Source organism: Pristiophorus japonicus, unplaced genomic scaffold, assembly GCF_044704955.1.
Source record: "Pristiophorus japonicus isolate sPriJap1 unplaced genomic scaffold, sPriJap1.hap1 HAP1_SCAFFOLD_739, whole genome shotgun sequence".
Classification (NCBI taxonomy): domain Eukaryota; kingdom Metazoa; phylum Chordata; class Chondrichthyes; family Pristiophoridae; genus Pristiophorus; species Pristiophorus japonicus.
In genome coordinates this window covers 200827-223618 of record NW_027254655.1, presented here as the reverse complement: position 1 = coordinate 223618, position 22792 = coordinate 200827, and the positions used below count along the sequence as shown (strand labels likewise).

Here is a 22792-nt window from a genome sequence, read left to right as displayed (position 1 = left end):
ATAAGGGGTAAGCCATTTAGGACTGAAATGAGGAGAAACTTCTTCACTCAGAGAGTTGTTAACCTGTGGAATTCTCTACCGCAGAGAGTTGTTGATGCCAGTTCATTGGATATATTCAAGAGGGAGTTAGATATGGCCCTTACGGCTAAAGGGATCAAGTGGAATGGAGAGAAAGCAGGAAAGAGGTACGGAGGTGAATAATCAGCCATGATCTTATTGAATGTTGGTGCAGGCTCGAAGGGCTGAATGGCCTACTCCTGCACCTAATTTCTATGTTTCTATCCCGCTCTCTCCAGTGGTTTTCGAGTCTTTATCTCCGGGCGCTGATTCGGGCCTGAAATCGACGTAAATCGCCCCCCAGGGCGTAAACCCTGGAGCAGTAGCTGATTCTATGATCACAACCCAGAGCCCGAGTGGGCACTTTAAACAGGAAAGTGTTTGAATAAATCACAGCAAGAAACTGAATCACTGACTGTTGTATTTTAACTTTCCCCAAGCTCCAGCCTCGATGACTCTGGATCCGAACACAGCAAATCTCCGGCTCATCCTGTCTGAGGACCCGACCCGTGTGAGACATGGAGACAAACGGCAGCTGCTCCCGGTCACCCTGGGGAGGTTTGATCCCTGGGGCTGTGTCTTGGGATCAGAGGTGGAGGTGTGGAACAAGGTGGGGTCTGGAAGTGGTCAGAGAGTCTGCCGGGAGAAAAGGGCTATTCACCCCGAGCACAGAGACCGGATACTGGATTGTGGGGCTGGATCCCGGAAGAGGCTATTTTGCCGGCACCTCCCCCTCACTAACCCACCTCACCCAGAGTGTGAAGCCCCTGACGATCAGGGTGTACCTGGACTATGAGGGTGGACAGATGTTATTTTACAATGCAGACAACTTGTCCCATCATGTCCCATCTCCACACTTTCACTGAGAGAATCTTTCCCTACTTCTCCCCGGGGCTGAATGATGGCGGGAAAAACTCCGCACCACTGACAATCTGTGGGGTTAAAGGTCACCAACAGGCCCATCCCAAAATTTCAACCTGCCACCTGCTGGCCATTGGTCCCAGTCACAGGTGGTGCGGGGAGGGAGCTGGGGAGCGAGGGAGAGAAAGCACGTGCGCGGAGGGGTGTTGGGGGGGGTGGGGAAGAGAGAAGAAACAAATCGATGGTGAATTGTAGACGGGGAGTTACTGGGTGGAATGAGCTGTGTAACACAAGAATCCGGTGATCTTGCTGCCTGTAATGTTGCTCCATAGGCAGAAGGTGACACTACATGGCGGTGTTTGAGATGAATTAGTGCAACACCTCTTCTGGCAAGCCTGTTATTAAACTACACAACAGAAGTGACATTGTTTTTTTTTTAAGTGAATTGGGGGCTTAACGACATCCCAGAGTCATGTACTAAACATTTTTATTTTAAATTTGCACCTTACCCATCCCTGGAATTTAGAAGTTTAAGCCGTGATTTGATCGAAGTTTTCTAGACATTAAGAACCAAGAGTAAGCCTTTCCGCTGCGTGGGTTGTCTAGGACTAGGGGCATCGTCTAAAAATTATAGCCAGGCCTTTCAGGAGTGAAGTTAGAAAATACTTCGACACACAAAGGGTGGGAGAAGTTTGGAATTTTCTTCTGCAAACCACAATTGATGCAGCTTCAATTGTTAATTTTAAACCGGAGGTTGATGGATCTTTGTTAACCAAAGGGATTGTGGGATATGGGCCAAAGGCGGGTTTATGGAGACAGGTCACAGATCAGCCGTGATCGCATTGAATGGTGGGACAGGCTCCAGGGGCTGAATGGCCTCCTCCTGCTCCTATCATGAACTAACAGGACTGATTTTAAGAGCCCCCGCCTGGTGTAACCGGAGCGATAGTCGCCTGGAAATGGCACTAAAGTTTACGCTGGTGCTTCAGCCATCGTCACCGTGGGTGGGGTCCTGAGATGGGCAGCGGGAACGCCTGCCTGTTTCAGGGGGGGAAAACTCATCAAACCCGGGTCCCATGATGTACAGAGGACCCTGACTGCAATTCTGAGGTACAAATGGGCGGAGTGAGGGCACGTTGAGCGGCCAAACCAGCTGCTCTTCAAACACTCGCTGGAGGCTGCTCAGAAATATTTTTTATAAAACAGATCTCTTTCCTAAAAACAAACACATTCCTGACATCGCAACCATTATATTTCTGATTTACTTCATTTTGTTCACAAATATTTTCAACCTTTCCCGTGTTCCACTCCCTTCAAGGCCGTTCCTTCATCTTTGTCCATGAAAGTGTGAACATTTCATGTTGAAAGTCTCTTCTGTATTTTTTTTCCATTCGTTGCTGGGATATGGTGGTGCAAGGCCAGCATTTATTGACCATCCCTAATTGCCCTCGAGAAGGGGGTGGTGAGCCACCTTCTTTAACCACTGCAGTCCGTGTGGTGAAGGTGCTCCCACAGGGATGCTAGGGAGGGAGTTCCAGGATTTTGACCCAGCGATGAAGGAACAGTTGATATATTTCCCAAGTGAGGATGGTGTGTAACGTGAAGGGGAACTTGTAGGTGAGGGTGTTCCCCTGCAACTGCTGGCTGGTAGAGGTCGCGGTTTGGGAGTTGCTGCAGTGCAACGTGTAGATGGTACACACTGCAGCCACGGTACACCCGTGGTGGAGGGAGTGAAAGTTGAAGGTGGTGGATGGGGTGCCAATCAAGCGGGATGCTTTGTCCTGGATGGTGTCGAGCTTCTTGAACTTTGTTGGAGCTGCACTCATCCAGGAAAGTGGAGAGTATTCCATCACACTCCTGACTTATGCCTTTGAGATGGGGGAAAGGCTTTGGGGAGTCAGGAGGTGATTGAAAGTGATTTGACCAAATCAGTTGTGAATATACTCGTGCATTAATTTTCCAGTTTTAAACCATGACAAACCCAGTGTAACAGGTTAATGATTTAGATCACTGCTTTTGTTTACTAATGAATGAATTCTAATGGCCGATTGCTTCTAAAATAGTTGTGATTATTAGATTGTTGCATTATAAATCATGAATCAGACATCAAATGCTGCCATTTCATCTATTTTCTTATTTGAAGGGATATGGATAATATTTACATTCTTTTACTCGTGTCTGGTATTCTTAAGATGTGCCTACTTATTGAGGGTTTTACGGGTTAAGTGAGAAACCAGGAAAGGCCCTCCGTATCAGGGTTGAGAATGTCCATTACATGTCTCCACACTCTATACTGGGTGGGTCCCTTAAATGCTTCCAGAGACAGGCTGCCTCCCGCTATGTTTGGCTGATAGTACGCTTCACTAATAATGTAAATATGAAATATTGAACAGCAGAAAATAAAACCGCTCTTCAATATCCTACTTTATAATGTTGTTCAGTTATTTTTGGAGCGTGTCGTACCTCTGCTCCTCCGGCGGACTCTCCTGAAATAGACAGAAACACAAATGTTAACGCACAGCAGACCACTGGCAGTGCTCAAACAGACTAAACAAGGCTCGACTTTGCAGCATGAGAGAGCTCGAGAGTCAATAGTAAAGTGTGGAGCAACTCACTGATCTCAGCTGCCCAAAACCTGAAGTGATATGCTCCTCCTGTACCATGTGGGAACTCAGGGACACTTCCGGTGTCCCTGACAACTACGTGTGCTGGAAGTGTATCCGCCTCCAGCTCCTGACGGACCGCGTTGTGGAATTGGAGCTGAGGGTGGATTCACTCTGGAGCATCCACGATGCTGAGAATGACGTGAGTAGCACGTGTAGCGAGTTGGTCTTACAGCAGGTGAAGGGTCCACAGCCAGATAGGGAATGGAAGACCAACAGGAAGAGCAGTGCAAGGAAGGTAGTGCAGGGGTCCCCTGCGGTCATCCTCCTGCAAAACAGATACACCGCTTTGGGTACTGTTGGGGGGCGGGGGGGGAAATGACTTACCAGGGGAAGGCAGCAGCAGCCAAGTTCAAGGCACCATGGCTGGCTCTGCTGCACAGGAGGGCAGGAAAAAGAGTGGGAGAGCGATAGTGATAGGGGATTCAATTGTAAGGGGAATAGATAGGTGTTTCTGCGGCCGCAACCGAGACTCCAGGATTGTATGTTGCCTCCCTGGTGCAAGGGTCAAGGATGTCTCGGAGCGGGTGCAGGACATTCTGAAAAGGGAGGATGAACAGCTAGTTGTCGTGGTGCACATTGGTACCAACGATATAGGTAAAAAACGGGATGAGGTCCTACGAGACGTATTTAAGAAGCCAGCAGCTAAATTAAAAAGTAGGACCTCAAAAGTAGTAATCTCGGGATTGCTACCAGTGCCACGTGCTAGTCAGAGTAGGAATCGCAGGATAGCTCAGATGAATACGTGGCTTGAGCAGTGGTGCAGCAGGGAGGGATTCAAATTCCTGGGGCATTGGAACCAGTTCTGGGGGAGGTGGGACCAGTACAAAACGTACGGTCTGTGCCGAGGCAGGATTGGAACCAATGTCCTAGGAGGAGTCCTGTTGGGGATGAGTTAAACTAATACGGCAGGGGGATGGGAACCAATGCAGGGAGACAGAGGGAAACAAAATGGAGACGGAAGCAAAAGACAGAAAGGAGATGAGTAAAAGTGGAGGGCAGAGAAACCCAAGGCAAAAAACAAAAAGGGCCACTTTACAGCAAAATTCTAAAGGGTCAAAGTGTAATAAAAAGACAAGCCTGAAAGCTCTGTGCCTCAATGCGAGGAGTATTCGGAATAAGGTGGACGAATTAACTGTGCAGATAGCAGTTAACGGATACGATGTGGTTGGCATCACAGAGACATGGCTCCAGGGTGACCAAGGCGGGGAATTCAACATCCAAGGGTATTCAACTATTGGAAAGATGGACAGAAATGAAAGGCAGGGTGGCGCTGCTGGTTAAAGAGGAAATTAATGTAATTGTAAGAAAGGACATTAGCTTGGATGATGTGGAATCGGTATGGGTGGAGCTACGGAATACCAAGGGGCAGAAAACGCTAGTGGGAGTTGTGTACAGACCTCCAAACAGTAGTAGTGATGTTGGGGAGGGCATCAAACAGGAAATTAGGGGTGCATGCAATAAAGGTGCAGCAGTTATCATGGGTGACTTTAATATGCATATAGATTGGGCTAACCAAACTGGAAATAATACGGTGGAGGAGGATTTCCTGGAGTGCATAACGGATGGTTTTCGAGACCAATATATCAAGGAAACAACTAGCGGGGAGGCCATCTTAGACTGGATTTTGTGTAATGAGAGAGGATTAATTAATAATCTCATTGTGCAAGGCCCCTTGGGGAAGAGTGACCATAATATGGTGGAATTCTGCATTAGGAGGGAGAAGGAAACAGTTAATTCAGAGACCATGGTCCAGAACTTAAAGAAGGGTAACTTTGAAGGCATGAGGCGTGAATTGGCTAGGATAGATTGGCGAATGATACTTAAGGGGTTGACAGTGGATGGGCAATGGCAGACATTTAGAGACCGCATGGATGAACTACAACAATTGTACATCGCTGTCTGGCGTAAAAATAAAAAAAGGGAAGGTGGCTCAACCGTGGCTATCAAGGGAAATCAGGGATAGTATTAAAGCCAAGTAAGTGGCATACACATTGGCCAGAAATAGCAGCGAACAAGGGGAATGGGAGAAATTTAGAACTCAGCAGAGGAGAACAAAGCGTTTGATTAGGGCAGGGAAAAGAGAGTACGAGAGGAAGCTTGCAGGGAACATTAAAATGGACTGCAAAAGCTTCTATCGATATGTAAAGAGAAAAAGGTTAGTAAAGACAAACGTAGGTCCACTGCAGTCAGAATCAAGGGAAGTCATAACTGGGAACAAAGAAATGGCAGACCAATTGAACAAGTACTTTGGTTCGGTATTCACTAAGGAGGACACAAACAACCTGCCAGATCTAAAAGGGGTCAGAGGGTCTAGTAAGAAGGAGGAACTGAGGGAAATCCTTATTAGTCGGGAAATTGTATTGGGGAAATTGATGGGATTGAACACCGATAAATCCCCAGGGCCTGATGCTCTGCATCCCAGAGTACTTAACGAGGTGGCCTTGGAAATAGCGGATGCATTGACAGTCATTTTCCAACATTCCATAGACTCTGGATCAGTTCCTATGGAGTGGAGGGTAGCCAATGTCACCCTACTTTTTAAAAAAGGAGGGAGAGAGAAAACAGGAAATTATAGACCGGTCAGCCTGACATCGGTAGTGGGTAAAATGATGGAATCAATTATTAAGGATGTCATAGCTGCGCATTTGGAAAGAGGTGACATGATAGGTCCAAGTCAGCATGGATTTGTGAAAGGGAAATCATGCTTGACAAATCTTCTGGAATTGTTTGGGGATGTTTCCAGTAGAGTGGACAAGGGAGAACCAGTTGATGTGGTGTATTTGGACTTTCAGAAGGCTTTTGACAAGGTCCCACACAAGAGATTAATGTGCAAAGTTAAAGCACATGAGATTGGGGGTAGTGTGCTGACGTGGATTGAGAACTGGTTGGCAGACAGGAAGCAAAGAGTAGGAGTAAATGGGTGCTTTTTAGAATGGCAGGCAGTGACTAGTGGGGTACCGCAAGGTTCTGTGCTGGGGCCCCAGCTATTTACATTGTACATTAATGATTTAGACGAGGGGATTAAATGTAGTATCTCAAAATTTGCGGATGGCACTGAGTTGATTGGCAGTGAGAGCTGCGAGGAGGATGCAATGAGGCTGCAGAGTGACTTGGATAGGTTACGTGAATCGGAAAATGCATGGCAGATGCAGTATAATGTGGATAAATGTGAGGTTGTCCACTTTGGTTGTAAAAACAGAGAGACAGACTATTATCTGAATGTTGACAGATTAGGAAAAGGGGAGGTGCAACGAGACCTGGGTGTCATGGTACATCAGTCATTGAAGGTTGGCATGCAGGTACAGCAGGCGGTTAAGAAAGCAAATGGCATGTTGGCCTTCATAGCGAGGGGATTTGAGTACAGGGGCAGGGAGGTGTTACTGCAGTTGTACAGGGCCTTGGTGAGGCCACACCTGGAGTATTGTGTACAGTTCTGGTCTCCTAACTTGAGGAAGGACATTCTTGCTATTGAGGGAGTGCAGCGAAGGTTCACCAGACTGATTCCCGGGATGGCGGGACTGACATATCAAGAAAGACTGGATCAATGGGCTTGTATTCACTGGAGTTCAGAAGAATGAGAGGGGATCTCATCGAAACATTTAAAATTCTGATGGGTTTAGACAGGTTAGATGCAGGAACATTGTTCCCAATGTTGGGGAAGTCCAGAACCAGGGGTCACAGTCTAAGGATAAGGGGTAAGCCATTTACGACCGAGAGGAGGAGAAACTTCTTCACCCAGAGAGTGGTGAACCTGTGGAATTCTCTACCACAGAAAGTTGTTGAGGCCAATTCACTAAATATATTCAAAAATGAGTTAGATGTAGTCCTTACTACTAGGGGGATCAAGGGGTATGGCGAGAAAGCAGGAATGGGGTACTGAGGTTGCATGTTCAGCCATGAACTCAATGAATGGCGGTGCAGGCTCGAAGGGCCGAATGGCCTACTCCTGCACCTATTTTCTATGTTTCTATGTTTGGGCCTTTGAGAGGAGCAGATGGGAACTAATGGGAGGAAACGGTTGGAAAGCTAATAAGCAAAGACCAGTGGATAGTATTGGACAAATTGAGTCAGTTTAGTGAAGTGCATGGGCTGGTACTCAATATTGAGGGCGAGTCACTGGGGAGCTGGGACAAGGATTTTTGCAAACAGGTACAGGGGCAGCAAGAAACAGAAATAACTGCTGGGGGAAACCGAGCACATAAGATAATAGAGGATGCTCTCATGGCAAGAAGAATGCTTGTAAAGACAGAGAAAGCCACAACAATGTGCAGATATAGGAACCTAGGAACAGGAGTAGGCCATTCAGCCCCTCGAGACTGTTCCACCATTTAATTAGATCAAGCACTAACTCCGAATGCAGAAGGCCATGTAACGGAGGAACAAGTAGTTCAGAAGCCAGAGAACATAGTTAGGACAAAGATGCAGTTCACAGAATCATTGAAATTTACAGCAGGGCAGGAGGCCATTTTGGCCCATTGTGTCCGTGCCGGCCGACGAAGAGTTATCCGGCCTAATCCCACTTTCCAGCTCCCGGTCCTAGCCCTGTAGGTTATGGCACTTCAAGTGCACATTCAAGTACGTTTTAGTAGTGGTGAGGTTTTCTGCCTCTACCAACCTTTCGGTAAGTGAGTTCCATACCCCAACCACCCTCTGGGTGAAAACATTTCCCCTCAAATACCCGCTAAACCTCCTACCAATTACTTTAAATTTATGCCCCCTGCTTGTTGACCCCACTGCTAAGGGAAATAGGTCCTTCCTATTCACTCGGGTCTCTCCTCAGCCTCCTCTTTGCCAAAGAATAAACAATCCCAGCCTATCCAGTCTTTCCTCAAAGCTAAAATTCTCCAGTCCAGGCAACATCCTCATAAATCCGATCTGGTACTGTAAAGCCCATGTGTGTCTCAGTGTCATCTCCTGTACATGTACAGTACACAGCGGGTAAAGGAATAATTCACTCCCGGCTGCTTCTGTAAAGTCCGTGTGTGTCTCAGTGCCAGCTCCTGTACACAGCGGGTAAAGAGGAATATTCACTCCACTCTGCTATTGTATAGCCCATGTGTGTCTCAGTGTCAGCTCATGTACATGTACAGTACACAGTGGGTAAAGGGGAACAATTCACTCCACTCTGCTATTGTATAGCCCGTGTGCCTCTCAGTGTCATCTCCTGTACATGTACATGTACAGTACACAGTGGGTAAAGGGGAACGATTCATTCCTGTCTGGTACTGTAGAGCCCGTGTGCCTCTCAGTGCCAGCTCCTGTACATGTACAGTACACAGCGGGTAAAGGGGAACTATTCACTCCCCTCTGCTACTGTAAAGCCCGCGAGTGTCTCAGTGTCAGGTCCTGTACACTGTCCCACCATTTAATGTGTATTCCCTTGCCTTGTTAGCCCTCCCCAAATGCATGACCTCACACTTCTGCAGATTGAATTCTATTTGCCACTGTTCTGCCCACGTGACCAGTTCACTGATATCTTCCTGCAGTCTGTTAATGTGCAGGGAGATTCTGGCTGTAGGGAGGTGGGTGGTGATGAGTGTGGTAATGATGATGAGTCGGTTACCCAGAGATAGGTCTGTGCACATTGAAGATAAATGACAAAAGGTACTGGAGGAGCAGGGGAGGGCTAAATGACAATGTATGAAATCCTGTAAGGGCTCTGAACCGTCCCATGCAAGGATGGCCGAGAAAATCAAGGCATGTTATACTTCCTGTTTTTGGTGACAAAGATGTTTGCAAAGAAAATCGCAAATTATGTCAATCTGCTGCGAAAATAATACTGGGACGCTGAAACATAAATGGCGCTGTTCCTGTGACAAAAAATGGGAGAGAGCTGACCAAATAAAAACAATGGAACTGGTCAGGAACATTGAAGTAGCTGCAAGAAGCATTTACATTGGAGGAGGGAGAAGGCCAGGAGGAAAGGTGATCCACATGACATTGATTACAGAGTGGAATCTAGACAGCAGGTGGGTGATATACAAGAACCAGGTAACATTAACAAGGGTAAACTAGGGGCCAAAAGATGGAACATCTACAGTAAGCTGTATCGATGTGAACGCTGAATGCATTCGGGATCAGCAATTCCAAAACACGAGGTTACTGCAGCACTCGGGAACTCCAGTGTTGTGGGAATATTATAAACATGGCTGACTGCAGAGGATGGTGCACAGGGACAGGAGGAGCCTATTCCACTATTCAGATAGATCTGTACCTCAACTGCATTTACCCACTTCTGCTCCATATCCTTTGATGTCCTTAACCAACAACAATCTACCCATCTCAGTCTGGAAAATGGTGAATTGTTTGATTCAAGCATTCAATTTTGAGATGAGTGTTTCAGATTTCCACAACTCTGTGAATGAATAATTTTTGTAAAAGTATTCAGGCACAGCAGAGTAGACAGCAGGGATGTGATGTGGGCCTGGATGTCAAAGACACCGAGGAGATTAAAGCTGTTGATCCTGTGAAAGAGCTGTCCAATTTATTCCCACACCCAATCCTTTCCCCATAACCCTGCAAATTAGTTCTCTCCAGCTACATGTCCCATTGCCCTTTGAACATCCCGATGGAAACTGCTTCCACCACCCTTTCAGGTTCCAAATCTGAAAACATATCTCCACATTTCCCTCTAGTTCTCTTGCCAATTATTTTAGATCTGTGACCTCTGGCTACCGGTCTGGTTGCCAGAAGAAATAGTTTCTCCCGTTTGCTCAATCAAAACCCCTCAGAATTTTGATTACCTCCATTAGGTGTCCCCTTGACCGTTGCTGCTCCAAGGAGAACAATCCCAGCTTCTGCTATCTCTCCACTTCACTGAAGTCCCTCATTCCTAATAAACCTCCTCCTTACTCTCTCCAAGACCTTGACATCCTTCCTCAAGTCTGGTTCCCAGAATTCTACACAATTCTCCAGCTGCGGCCTAACCAGTGACTTGTAAAGGTTCAGCATGACTTCCTTGTTTTTGAATTTAATGCCCCCGTTTACAAAGCCAAGTATCCCACAAGCTTTCTTCACTGTCTTATTAACTTGCCCTGCCACCTTCAAAGATTTGTGAACATTTACCCCAGTTCATTCTGTTCTTGCACAACCCTCAAAATAGCACTATTTAAGTTACACTGCCTCTCCATGTTGTTTGCCCCAAAGTGCATCACTTCACACTCAGCCACATTAAACTGTACCTGCCATGTGTCTGCCCATTTCTCCAGTCTGTCTTTGTCCTCCTGAAGTCTGCTTCCATCCTGCTCACTATTCACTACGTTGCCAAGTTTTCACTCGTCAGCAAACTTCAGAATTGTACTTTCTATTCCCAAGTTCAGGTCATTTATCTACAGCAAGGAAAGCTTATCATGAATGGTCTCGGATTTCTCGCAGATTTGTCTCCATTCTGAGTAAAATATCATCTTTTCCTCATTCAGTTCTTCAACCAAATTCTGTTCCTTTTCATCCAAAATATTGTGCAATGTAGAAAATTCAGAGTCGATGAGTTTCTGCGATTGATTCAACTGTTCCTGTGAAGACAAAAAGAGTTCAAGGAGGAAGCAAAACTATTGGTCACCAGCACATTTCTCACAATGCTTAATAAACGCCAAGCCACGCTGCTGAAAATGCACAGGGTTATAGTTCTGTTAGCCAGCATGGGATACATAACACGCTAACTGTACAGGCACAGCCCACATCAGCCCACTGAGAATTCACCGTTATTTCAGAGATGTTCTCTTGCTGCTCAAACTCAAAATCGTCAAGAGGTTTTCTTCTGCCTCGGAGAATGTAGGATTGTCTTCATTTTCTCCTGGGATTGAAACTCCGAGATCTGAAGATAATTGGCAAATAGCAAAAAACAATCCAGGGGGTAAATGAGGGGATACATTCTTACACAGCAAGTTATGGTGATCTGGAGTGCACTGCCTGAAAGGGTGGTGGAAGCAGATTCAATAGTAACTTTCAAAAGAGAATTAGATAAATAGTTAAATAGGCGACATTCGCAGGGCTCTGGGGTAAGAGCAGGGGAGTGAGACTAATGGGACAGCTCTTTCACAGGCACGATGGGTCGAATGGCCTCCTCCTGTGCTGTGTGCGTCGATGATTCTAGGAGCTGACAAGAGAGCCACGGCGCTGCTAAAATTAAAAAAATTAAAAGTAAATTTATAATTTGTACAATCGGCAAAGTGTTAAACTGGGCAATGTGACCCTCTTTCACCTCCGCATTCCTGTCCCATCTCCTCCTCACATCCCACCCCCTCCTCCTCACTGCCCCATCCTCTGCCCCCATCTCCTCACCCACCTCGTCACCGCCCCCTCAACCACACTGTCCCCCTCCTCACACACCACCCACATCCTCACCCCCATCCCCCCTCAACCACACTGTCCCCCTCCTCACACACCACCCACATCCTCAACCCCATCCCCCCCTCAACCACGCCGTCCCCCTCCTCACACACCACCCACATCCTCACCCCCATCGCCCCCTAAACCACACCATCCCCCTCCTCACACACCACCCACATCCTGCCCCGCATCCTCCCTCCTCCTCACTCCCATTCCGCCTCCTTAAACCTATCCTCACTGCCTGCCCACCCATCATCATCATCATCATCATCATCATCATCCTCATCCTCATCCTCATCCTCCTCCTCCTCCTCCTCAATCCCCGCTCCTCTCACCCCAGCCCCCCAGGTATAAAACCAGGCAGCCGCTCCCAGCGCCGCATCACTGACGCCCGGCCCAAACACACTGCCCGAGCTCCGAGTCCCACTGAGGCCGGGCCCGCCTCCCTCACTCTGAGTGACAGGCCCTCCGGCCAATCCCCTTCCCCCGGGAGCTCCTCACCGGGCCGCCCCTGGCCAATCAGCGCCGCCGGGAGGCGGGGTTTGCGGCCATGATTTGGGTTGAGCGAGGCTCGCGCTCGGAGCTTGGCGGTTGGGTTGAAATATTTGAATGTTTAATGGGCGGTGACCTTTGCCCCTGTGTTCCACTCCAGGACATTGTGACGTATTTACTGAGGCGGCCTCCAGCAGCCTGTCCCCGCCGCACAGCACTGCCCCCCAGTCAGCAAGGTCCACGGCGTGGCCCTGGACACCGGGGACCATTCCCCAAACCTCGGGAGTCTCTTATCAACAAGGGCAGGCATTGACCACCAGATCCAACACCGCCTCCAGTGCGCCAGTGCAGCCTTCGGCTGCCTGAGGAAAAGAGTGTTTGAAGACCAGGCCCTCAAACCTACCACCGAGCTCATGGTCTACAGGGCTGTAGTAATAGACGCCCTCCTGTATGGCTCAGAGACATGGACCATGTACAGCAGACAGCTCAAGTCGCTGGAGAAATACCACCAACGATGTCTCCGCAAGATCCTGCAAATCCCCTGGGAGGACAGACGCACCAACGTTAGCGTCCTCGACCAGGCCAACATCCCCAGCATTGAGGCACTGACCACACTCGACCAGCTCCGCTGGGCAGGTCACATTTTCTGCATGTCAGACACGGGACTCCCAAAGCAAGCACTCTACGCAGAGCTCCGTCACGGCAAACGAGCCAAAGGTGGGCAGAGGAAACGTTACAAGGACACCCTCAAAGCCTCCCTGATAAAGTGCAACAACCCCACTGACAGCTGGGAGACCCTGGCCAAAGACCACCCTAAGTGGAGGAAGTGCATCTGGGAGGGCACTGAGCTCTTTGAATCTCAGCGACACGAGCATGAAGAGGTCAGACGCAGGCAGCGGAAGGAGCATGTGATAAATCAGTGCCACCCACCCCTTCCTCCGACAAATATCTGTCCCACCTGTGACAGGGTCTGTGGCTCTCGTATTGCACTGTTCAACAACTAAAGAACTCATATTTTAGGAGTGGAAGCAAGTCTTCCTCGATTCAGAGGGACTGCCTATGAAAAAAGTGGGATTGGCAGGACAACAACAACAACTTGTGTTTATATAGCGCCTTTAGTGCAGTAAAAGGTCCCCAGGCGCTTCACAGGAGGGTCACAGATTGTTTTATCTATTCCGAGGTGGATCTGCGATTGTCACCAAACTAATCTGCCTCCCACAATATCTACAGAATCCCGGGAATACCCACAACTTCCCCGAGAATGGTTTTCATCATCAGCAGCGCTCCCTGGAACCAGGATGACTTGCTTCCACATGGGCTTGCAGATGTTTCAATGAAGGAGCCGATATTCCAGTCCTGAATTCCAATTGAAGGGTGGAAGATGCCTGTGCCTGGATTGTTTTAATGTGTGGTGACCGTCTCACACCAGCCACCACACGGGATTGACAGAGCTCGGCTTTTATCCAGTGGCAAGGGTTAACCACGATGGCTGGAGACCTGCTCTGCTTCAAGGACCTAGTGCGCACACATCGCAGTGTGGGCAGGTCCGTGCTACCCCTAGGCTCTCGGCTCTTCTGGGCCCCGAACCCTCATTCACAGCACCTCCGCCACGATCTCTCACCATTTCTCCGCCACGATCTCTCACCGTTCCTCCGCCATGATCTCTCACCGCTCCTCCGCCACGATCTCTCACCGTTCCTCCGCCACGATCTCTCACCATTGCTCCACCACGATCTCTCACTGCTCCTCCGCCACGATCTCTCACCGTTCCTCCGCCACGATCTCTCACCGTTCCTCCGCCACGATCTCTCACCGTTCCTCCGCCACGATCTCTCACCGCACCTCCGCCACGATCTCTCACCGTTCCTCCGCCACGATCTCTCACCGCACCTCCGCCATGATCTCTCACCGTTCCTCCGCCATGATCTCTCACCGCTCCTCCGCCACGATCTCTCACCGCACCTCCGCCACGATCTCTCACCGTTCCTCCGCCACGATCTCTCACCGCACCTCCGCCACGATCTCTCACCGTTCCTCCGCCACAAAAACATGCGCCACACCTCCGCCACGATCTCTCACCGTTCCTCCGCCACGATCTCTCACCGCACCTCCGCCACGATCTCTCACCATTCCTCCGCCACGATCTCTCACCGCACCTCCGCCATGATCTCTCACCGTTCCTCCGCCATGATCTCTCACCGCTCCTCCGCCACGATCTCTCACCGCACCTCCGCCACGATCTCTCACCGTTCCTCCGCCACGATCTCTCACCGCTCCTCCGCCATGATCTCTCACCGCACCTCCGCCACGATCTCTCACCGTTCCTCCGCCACGATCTCTCACCGCTCATCCGCCCCGACCTTCCCGCTCCTCCGCTGTACCTGGACCCCGCCGATGTTCCTGCCCACGCTCCAAACTGTGACCTGGGTTTTGATGATGTCATCCAGTCGCCCACCTCGAAGCCGTCGCACACTTGTAGCAGCTCACTCTGGAAGCTGCAGTGGTATGCTCTTTTATCCTCCCGACCTGCGGTGGCTTTTTTTCCTTCAAAAATATACTTTATTCATATAAAATTTTCACAATACATTGGAAAATAGTTCAGTACCTTGCGGTCAGCAATTCCATACAATTCGTTTGGATGCTGACAGCAGTTCCATACGATGCACTAGCGTGCATTTCATTTCAAGGTACAGTTTAGTACAATCCGTAAATCACGTTACATGTAGTACTGTGCAAATAAGGGTGTTACATGGAGCAGATAATAACAGGTTTACATTACATTCTGGGATACATTTCAATACCGATCACGAATCACGTTACATGTAGCACTATGCAGATGAAAGCAGTACACGGAACGGATGAGAATATGTCCTCTCACAGGTCGGGGTGACCCACGATATTCCAGGACCCACGCTGCTCTTTTATCCTCCCGACCTGCGGTGGTGTCCTCTCAGAGGTCGGGGTGGCCCACGATGAATGAATGCCCCGGGAATAAGTTGCCCTGATGTTGACGCTCAGATTGTAATTATTTCTGTGGTGCCCAACTTTAATATTCTCCTGAAAGTCCCACTGCAATCCAGTTCCAGTTCCATTGAGGGTGCAAAAGAAAAGATAGCCAGCCGTGGCTAACTAAATAAATAAAGGACGGTATCCAATTAAAAACAAAGGCATACAAAGTTGCCCAAACTAGTGGAAGGACAGAAGATTGGGAAGCTTTTAAAAGCCAGCAAAGAATGACTAAAAAAATCATTAAGAAAGGGAAGATAGACTATGAAAGTAAACTAGCACAAAATATAAAAACAGATAGCAAGAGTTTCTCTCAGTATATAAAAAGGAAAAGAGTGGCTAAAGTAAATGTTGGTCCCTCAGAGGACGAGAACGGGAATTAGTGATGGGGTACATGGAGATGGCAGAAACTGTGAACAAATATTTTGTTTCAGTCTTTACGGTAGAGGACACAAACAATATTCCAACAGTGGATAGTCAAGGGGCTATGGGGGGGGAGGAACTGATCACAATCACTAAGAAGTAAGGTAATGGGTCTAAAGGCAGATAGATCCCCTGGACCTGATGACTTGCATCCTAGCCTCTTAAGAGAAGTAACAGCAAGGATAGTGGATGCATTGGTTATAATTTACCAAAATTCCCTGGATTCTGGGAGGCCTCAGCAGATTGGAAAACCGCAAATGTAACGCCCCTATTTAAAAAAGGAGGCAGACAAAAAGCAGGAAACTAGACCAGTTAGCCTAACATATGTGGTTGGGAAAATGTTGGAGTCCATTATTAAAGAAGCAGTAGCAGGACATTTGGAAAAGCATAATTTGGTCAGGCAGAGTCAGCATGGATTTATGAAGGGGAAGTCATGTTTGACAAATTTGCTGGAATTCTTTGAGGATGTAACGAACAGGGTGGATAAAGGGGAACCAGTGGATTTGGTGTATTTGGACTTCCAGAAGGCATTTGACAAGGTGCCACATAAAAGGTTACTGCGCAAGATAAAAGTTCACGTGGTTGGGGGCAATATATTAGCATGGATAGAGGATTGGCTAACAGAGAGTCGGGATAAATGGTTCATTCTCGGGTTGGCAATCAGTAACTAGTGGGGTGCCGCTGGGACCCCAACTATTTACAATCTATATTAACAACTTGGAAGAAAGGACCGAGTGTAACGTAGCCAAGTTTGCTGACAATGCAAAGATGGGATAAAAAGCAATGTGTGATGAGGACACAAAATACCTGCAAAACGACATAGACCCGCTAAGTGAGTGGGCAAAAATTTGGCAGATGCAGTATAATGTTGGAAAGTGTGAGGTCATGCACTTTGGCAAAAAAAAATCAAAGAGCAAGTTATTATTTAAATGGAGAATAATTGCAAAGTGCTGCAGTACAGCAGGACCTGGGGGTAGTTGTGCATGAAACACAAAGGTTAGTATTCAGGTACAGCAAGTGATCAGGAAGGCCAATGGTATCTTGGTCTTTATTGCAAAGGGGATGGAGTATAAAAGCAGGGAAGTCTTGCTACAGTTTTACTGGGTATTGGTGAGGCCACACCTGGGATATTGCCTTGGTTTCCATATTTACAAAAGGATATAATTTCTTTGCAGGACAGTTCAGAGAAGGTTCACTAGGTTGATTCCAGAGATGAGGTTGTTGACTTACGAGGAAAGGTTGAGTAGAATGGGCCTATCCTCATTGGAATTCAGAGGAATGAGACGTGATTTATCGAAACGTATAAGATTATGAGGGGACTTGACAAGGTGGATGCAGAGAGGATGTTTCCACTGATAGGGGAGACTAGAACTTGGGGGCATAATCTTAGAATAAGGGGCCACCCAGTTAAAACTGAGATGAGGAGAAATTTCTTCTTGCAGGATTGTAAATCTGTGGAATTCGCTGCCTCAGAGAACTGTGGAAGCTGGGACATTGAATAAATTTAAGACAGCGGAGACAGTTTCTTAACCGATAAGGGATTAAGGGGTTATGGGGAGCGGGCAGGAAAGTGGACCTGAGTCTATAATCAGATCAGCCATGATTGTATTAAATGGTGGAGCAGGCTCAGGACCGTACGGCCTACTCCTGCTCCTATTTCTTGTGTTCTTATGTAAAAGGCCGATGATAATCAACCCTTGATGAATCGACTGACTCTGGCAGATATGGATGTGATCTTTGGGTTTGAGCTTCCCGTGTGCTAATCTTCTCTTCTAATACCTGTAAAAGGAGTTTACAAAAGTCATCACTGTAAGTCCAGGATAGAACTTCAGAACATTCTCTCCTTCTTGTCCCGTGGGCCATGCAGCGCCGATACACCTGGGTAATCTGGGCCTGTCACTGATGGTAAAACCCGCAGCTCCCGCCCCGCTGGACACACACGTGACAACCAATGGCCCAATGGTTTTCCTCGTGCCCTCCCCGCCCCTGGTGCCAGGTTCAATACACGGCCATCCTGTGGAGTCGGTGCCCTCCCCACCAGGCTACATGACGTCACAGAGACTGCGTTGCCAGGTTACTGATGTCACACAGCTTGCGTTGCTGGGGTTCTGACGTCACACACCCCTTGCTAGATTACAGATGTCACACAGCTCGCGCTCCGGATTGGTGACGTCACTGGCGCTGAGCGAGCGGCGGCGCGGGTTCGAATCGCAGACACGTGACCCGGAGCGAGCCCGCCTCCGACTGTGGGAGTGGGCGGGGTAAATGGCAGATACAGGGCCGCGATTGGTGGGCCGCCTGTCAATCAGGTAAATCAACCAATTGCAGGGGCGGACAACGCCTCCCTGAGCGCGCTGTGCCGCGCCACTGCGCATGTCCAGGATCCCCGGAGGTCGGCCGTTGGTGAAGGTAAACAAGATGGTGGAAAGTGAGCGGCAACGGGGAGGAGAGGGGGCCGAGGGAGAGTGTCTCGGGGGGAGAGGGGACCGAGGGAGAGTGTCCCGGGGGGAGAGGGGACCGAGGGAGAGTGTCCCGGGGGGAGAGGGGGCCGAGGGAGAGTGTCCCGGGGGGAGAGGGGGCTGAGGGAGAGTGTCCCGGGGGGAGAGGGGGCCGAGGGAGAGTGTCCCGGGGGGGAGAGGACACGCGCACACAGACTGACAGAGGCTCACCCCCAGAATGACTGGGGAGGGAGGAGACAGATGTGTGGGTGGGGGGAAAGCTGAGGGACTCTGAAATCGTTCCCCTCCTCCTCCTCGCCCCCTCCCCTCGGCTCTTCATCACGGTCCCAGGGGCCCAGTGAGATCAGACAGTGTGTAACCCGGGGGCCCAGTGAGATCAGACAGTGTGTAACCCGGGGGCCCAGTGAGATCAGGCAGTGTGTAACCCGGGGCCCAGTGAGATCAGACTGTGTGTAACCCGGGGCCCAGTGAGATAAGACTGTGTGTAACCCGGGGTCCCAGTGAGATCAGACAGTGTGTAACCCGGGGGCCCAGTGAGATCAGACAGTGTGTAACCCGGGGCCCAGTGAGATCAGACAGCGTGTAACCCGGGGGCCCAGTGAGATCAGACAGTGTGTAACCCGGGGCCCAGTGAGATCAGACTGTGTGTAACCCGGGGTCCCAGTGAGATCAGACAGTGTGTAACCCGGGGTCCCAGTGAGATCAGACAGTGGGTAACCCGGGGGCCCAGTGAGATCAGACAGTGTGTAACCCGGGGGCCCAGTGAGATCAGACAGTGTTTAACCCGGGTGCCCAGTGAGATCAGACAGTTTGTAACCCGGGGAGAATTCTGGTGATTTTCTGTAAGTCCAGACGGGCGGGAGAGATCTGAGGAAAAGGATAAAATCAAACAGAAATACTGGACATATGCTTTTCTGAAACTTTTGGAAAAACACTTTACACCAGATTCCACTTCACAACATTAATCTTCTAATTTTCTGCCCTGTGATAATTAGATCTCCTGGTGAATGGCGGAGTGATTGAGAAAGTTCCACAACTGGAAGGAAACAGGGATTGTGGACTGAGGAATAACAGCAGGTGAACCAGCACAGGATTGTGAGAGCGCCAACCAGTGAGCTCTTCTGATTGAAAGTGCTTCAATAGATCGACTGGGGAGAAAGGTAAGAGAAAGTGCCATTTACTCAGATACACACTGGTCCTGTAGACAGTACACACAGGTTACAAGGTAAGACAGGAAATGAGACCGGGAGAGACTAACCACCGAGCACAATTAACCAGCATGAGGCCGTGCAATGGGATGTGAAGTGAGATCAGTTTCTGTCTCTAAACACAGTCACAGTGAATCTTGTGTGTGTTTTAGAGTAAAGGGCTTTGATCTAAGAGGTGACTCCAGTTTGAGGCACAGCCCAGCAGATGGACCGGTCTCTACATTAGATGCGGCTGAACTCACACCGACACCATCAGATCTCAATGTTCAAATATTTCCCATCTGGTGAGCGAGCCAATGGAAAGATTGAACCGGAAGTACATCGTCAATTCACTGATCACGGTGCACAGACCGATCTGAAAGACCAGCACGGCCTATCACCCACAGAATCAATTATTCATTCATGAACATTTATAGAAACATAGAAAATAGGTGCAGGAGTAGGCCATTCGGCCCTTCTAGCCTGCACCGCCATTCAATGAGTTCATGGCTGAACATTCAACTTCAGTACGCCATTCCTGCTTTCTTGCCATACCCCTTGATCCCCCTAGTAGTAAGGACCTCATCTAACTCCTTTTTGAATATATTTAGTGAATTGGCCTCAACAACTTTCTGTGGTAGAGAATTCCACAGGTTCACCACTCTCTGGGTGAAGAAGTTCCTCCGCATCTCGGTCCTAAATGGCTTACCCCTTATCCTTAGACTGTGACCTCTGGTTCTGGACTTCCCCAACATTGGGAACATTCTTCCTGCATCTAACCTGTCTAACCCCGTCAGAATTTTAAATGTTTCTATGAGGTCCCCTCTCATTCTTCTGAACTCCAGTGAATACAAGCCCAGTTGATCCAGTCTTTCTTGATAGGTCAGTCCCGCCATCCCGGGAATCAGTCTGGTGAACCTTCGCTGCACTCCCTCAATAGCAAGAATGTCCTTCCTCAGGTTAGGAGACCAAAACTGTACACAATACTCCAGGTGTGGCCTCACCAATGCCCTGTACAACTGTAGCAACACCTCCCTGCCCCTGTACTCAAATCCCCTTGCTATGAAGGCCAACATGCCATTTGCTTTCTTAACCGCCTGCTGCACCTGCATGCCAACCTTCAATGACTGATGTACCATGACACCCAGGTCTCTTTGCACCTCCCCTTTTCCTAATCTGTCACCATTCAGATAATAGTCTGTCTCTCTGTTTTTATCACCAAAGTGGATAACCTCACATTTATCCACATTATACTTCATCTGCCATGCATTTGCCCACTCACCTAAACTATCCAAGTCGCTCTGCAGCCTCACAGCATCCTCCTCACAGCTCACACTGCCACCCAACTTAGTGTCATCGGCAAATTTGGAGATACTACATTTAATCCCCTCATCTAAATCATTAATGTAGAATTATAAGAAAATATATTGATAACTACTTATATTGATAACTACTAATATTGAAGCATTGATCACTAGAGATGTGTAGTATTCTAATGTACTGAAACACAGATATGGAGAGTTGCAATTTATTGATTGGCGTTGTACTTGACCCCGAGATGAGCTTCCGAACCCATATTCCCTCAATCACCAAGTCCGCTTACTTCCACCTCCATAACATCGCCGGTCTCTGCCCCTTCCTCAGCTCATCTGCTCAAACCCTCATCCATGTCTCTGATCGTCCTCACAACTCACACTCTCCGTAAACTTAAGCTTAAACTGAGGGGGCTTAGTTTTAAGGTGGTTGATGGGGATTTGAGGGGGGGGGGGGCTTTTTTACCCAGAGGGTTGTGGGGATCTGGAACTCATTGCCTGGAAGAGTGGTGGACACAGAAACCCTCACCACTTTTAAGTGATGGTTGGATGGGCACAAAGTGCAGTAACCTGCAGGGTTACGGACCTAGAGCTGGTAATTGGGAATAGACCAGATCACCTCTTGTTGGCCGGTGCAGATATAATGGTAAGTGCTGCAGGGAATTGAATATGGCCAGGGTGATCTGGACTAGTTTCGATCGCCTGGATGGGTAGGAGAGGAATTTTCCCAGATTTTTTTTTCCCTAAATTGGCCTGGGTTTTTGCCTCTCCCAGGACTTCACATGGCTCTGGTTGGGGTGGAGTGTGGAATTTCTCGGTGCAAGGGGTGTCGCAGTTCTGTGAGGCGGACTGGTTGGGCTGGGTGCTATTTACCTTTCCGCCATTGTTCATAGGTTTACATAGAAACATAGAAAATAGGTGCAAGAGTAGGCCATTCGGCCCTTTGAGCCTGCACCGCTATTGAATGAGTTCATGGCTGAACATGCAACTTCAGTACCCCATTCCTGCGTTCTCACCATACCCCTTGATCCCCCTAATAGTAAGGACTACATCTAACTTCTTTTTGAATATATTTAGTGAATTGGCCTCAACAACTTTCTGTGGTAGAGAATTCCACAGGTTCACAACTCTCGGTGAAGAAGTTTCTCCTCATCTCGGTCCTAAATGGCTTACCCCTTAACCTTGGACTGTGACCCCTGGTTTGGACTTCCCCAACATTGAGAACATTCTTCCTGCATCTAACCTGTCTAAACCCGTCAGAATTTTAAACGTTTCTATGAGATCCCCTCTCATTCTTCTGAACTCCAGTGAATACAAGCCCAGTTGATCCAGTCTTTCTTGATATGTCAGTCCCGCCATCCCGGGAATCAGTCGAGTGAACCATCGCTGCACTCCCTCAATAGCAAGAATGTCCTTCCTCCAGTTAGGAGACCAAAACTTTACACAATACACCAGGTGTGGCCTCACCCAGGCCCTGTACAACTGTAGTAACACCTCCCTGCCCCTGTACTCAAATCCCTCGCTATGAAGGCCAACATGCCATTTGCTTTCTTAACCGCCTGCTGTACCTGCATGCCAACCTTCAATGACTGATGTACCATGAAACCCAGGTCTCGTTGCACCTCCCCTTTTCCTCATCTGTCACCATTCAGATAATAATCTGTGTCTCTGTTTTTACCACCAAAGTGGATAACCTCACATTTATCCACATTATGCTTCATCTGCCATGCATTTGTCCACTCACCTAACCTATCCAAGTCACTCTGCAGCCTCATAGCATCCTCCTCGCAGCTCACACTGCCACCCAACTTAGTGTCATCTGCAAATTTGGAGATACTACATTTAATCCCCTCGTCTAAATCATTAATGTACAATGTAAACAGCTGGGGCCCCAGCACAGAACCTTGCGGTACCCCACTAGTCACTGCCTGCCATTCTGAAAAGTAGCCATTTACTCCTACTCTTTGCTTCCTGTCTGCCAACCAGTTCTCAATCCACGT

General features: G+C 48.6%; 1 protein-coding gene across 6 annotated transcripts in view; it reads left to right on the top strand.

The window, feature by feature from the left end:
* The first annotated feature begins 18165 nt into the window (after nt 1-18165).
* LOC139256583 (zinc finger protein 229-like) overlaps nt 18166-22792 on the top strand; it is a 203142-nt gene continuing 198515 nt past the window's right edge. For 4 of the 6 annotated variants that reach the window (XR_011592180.1, XR_011592177.1, XR_011592184.1 and 1 more), the window contains exons 1-2: nt 18235-18261; nt 19288-19452. The gene's annotated coding sequence lies outside the window, so the exon portion shown is untranslated. Of the gene's footprint in view, nt 18262-18928; nt 19135-19287; nt 19453-22792 lie in introns of those variants that run through there. The other 2 variants (XM_070874254.1, XM_070874256.1) reach the window with 2 other exon arrangements.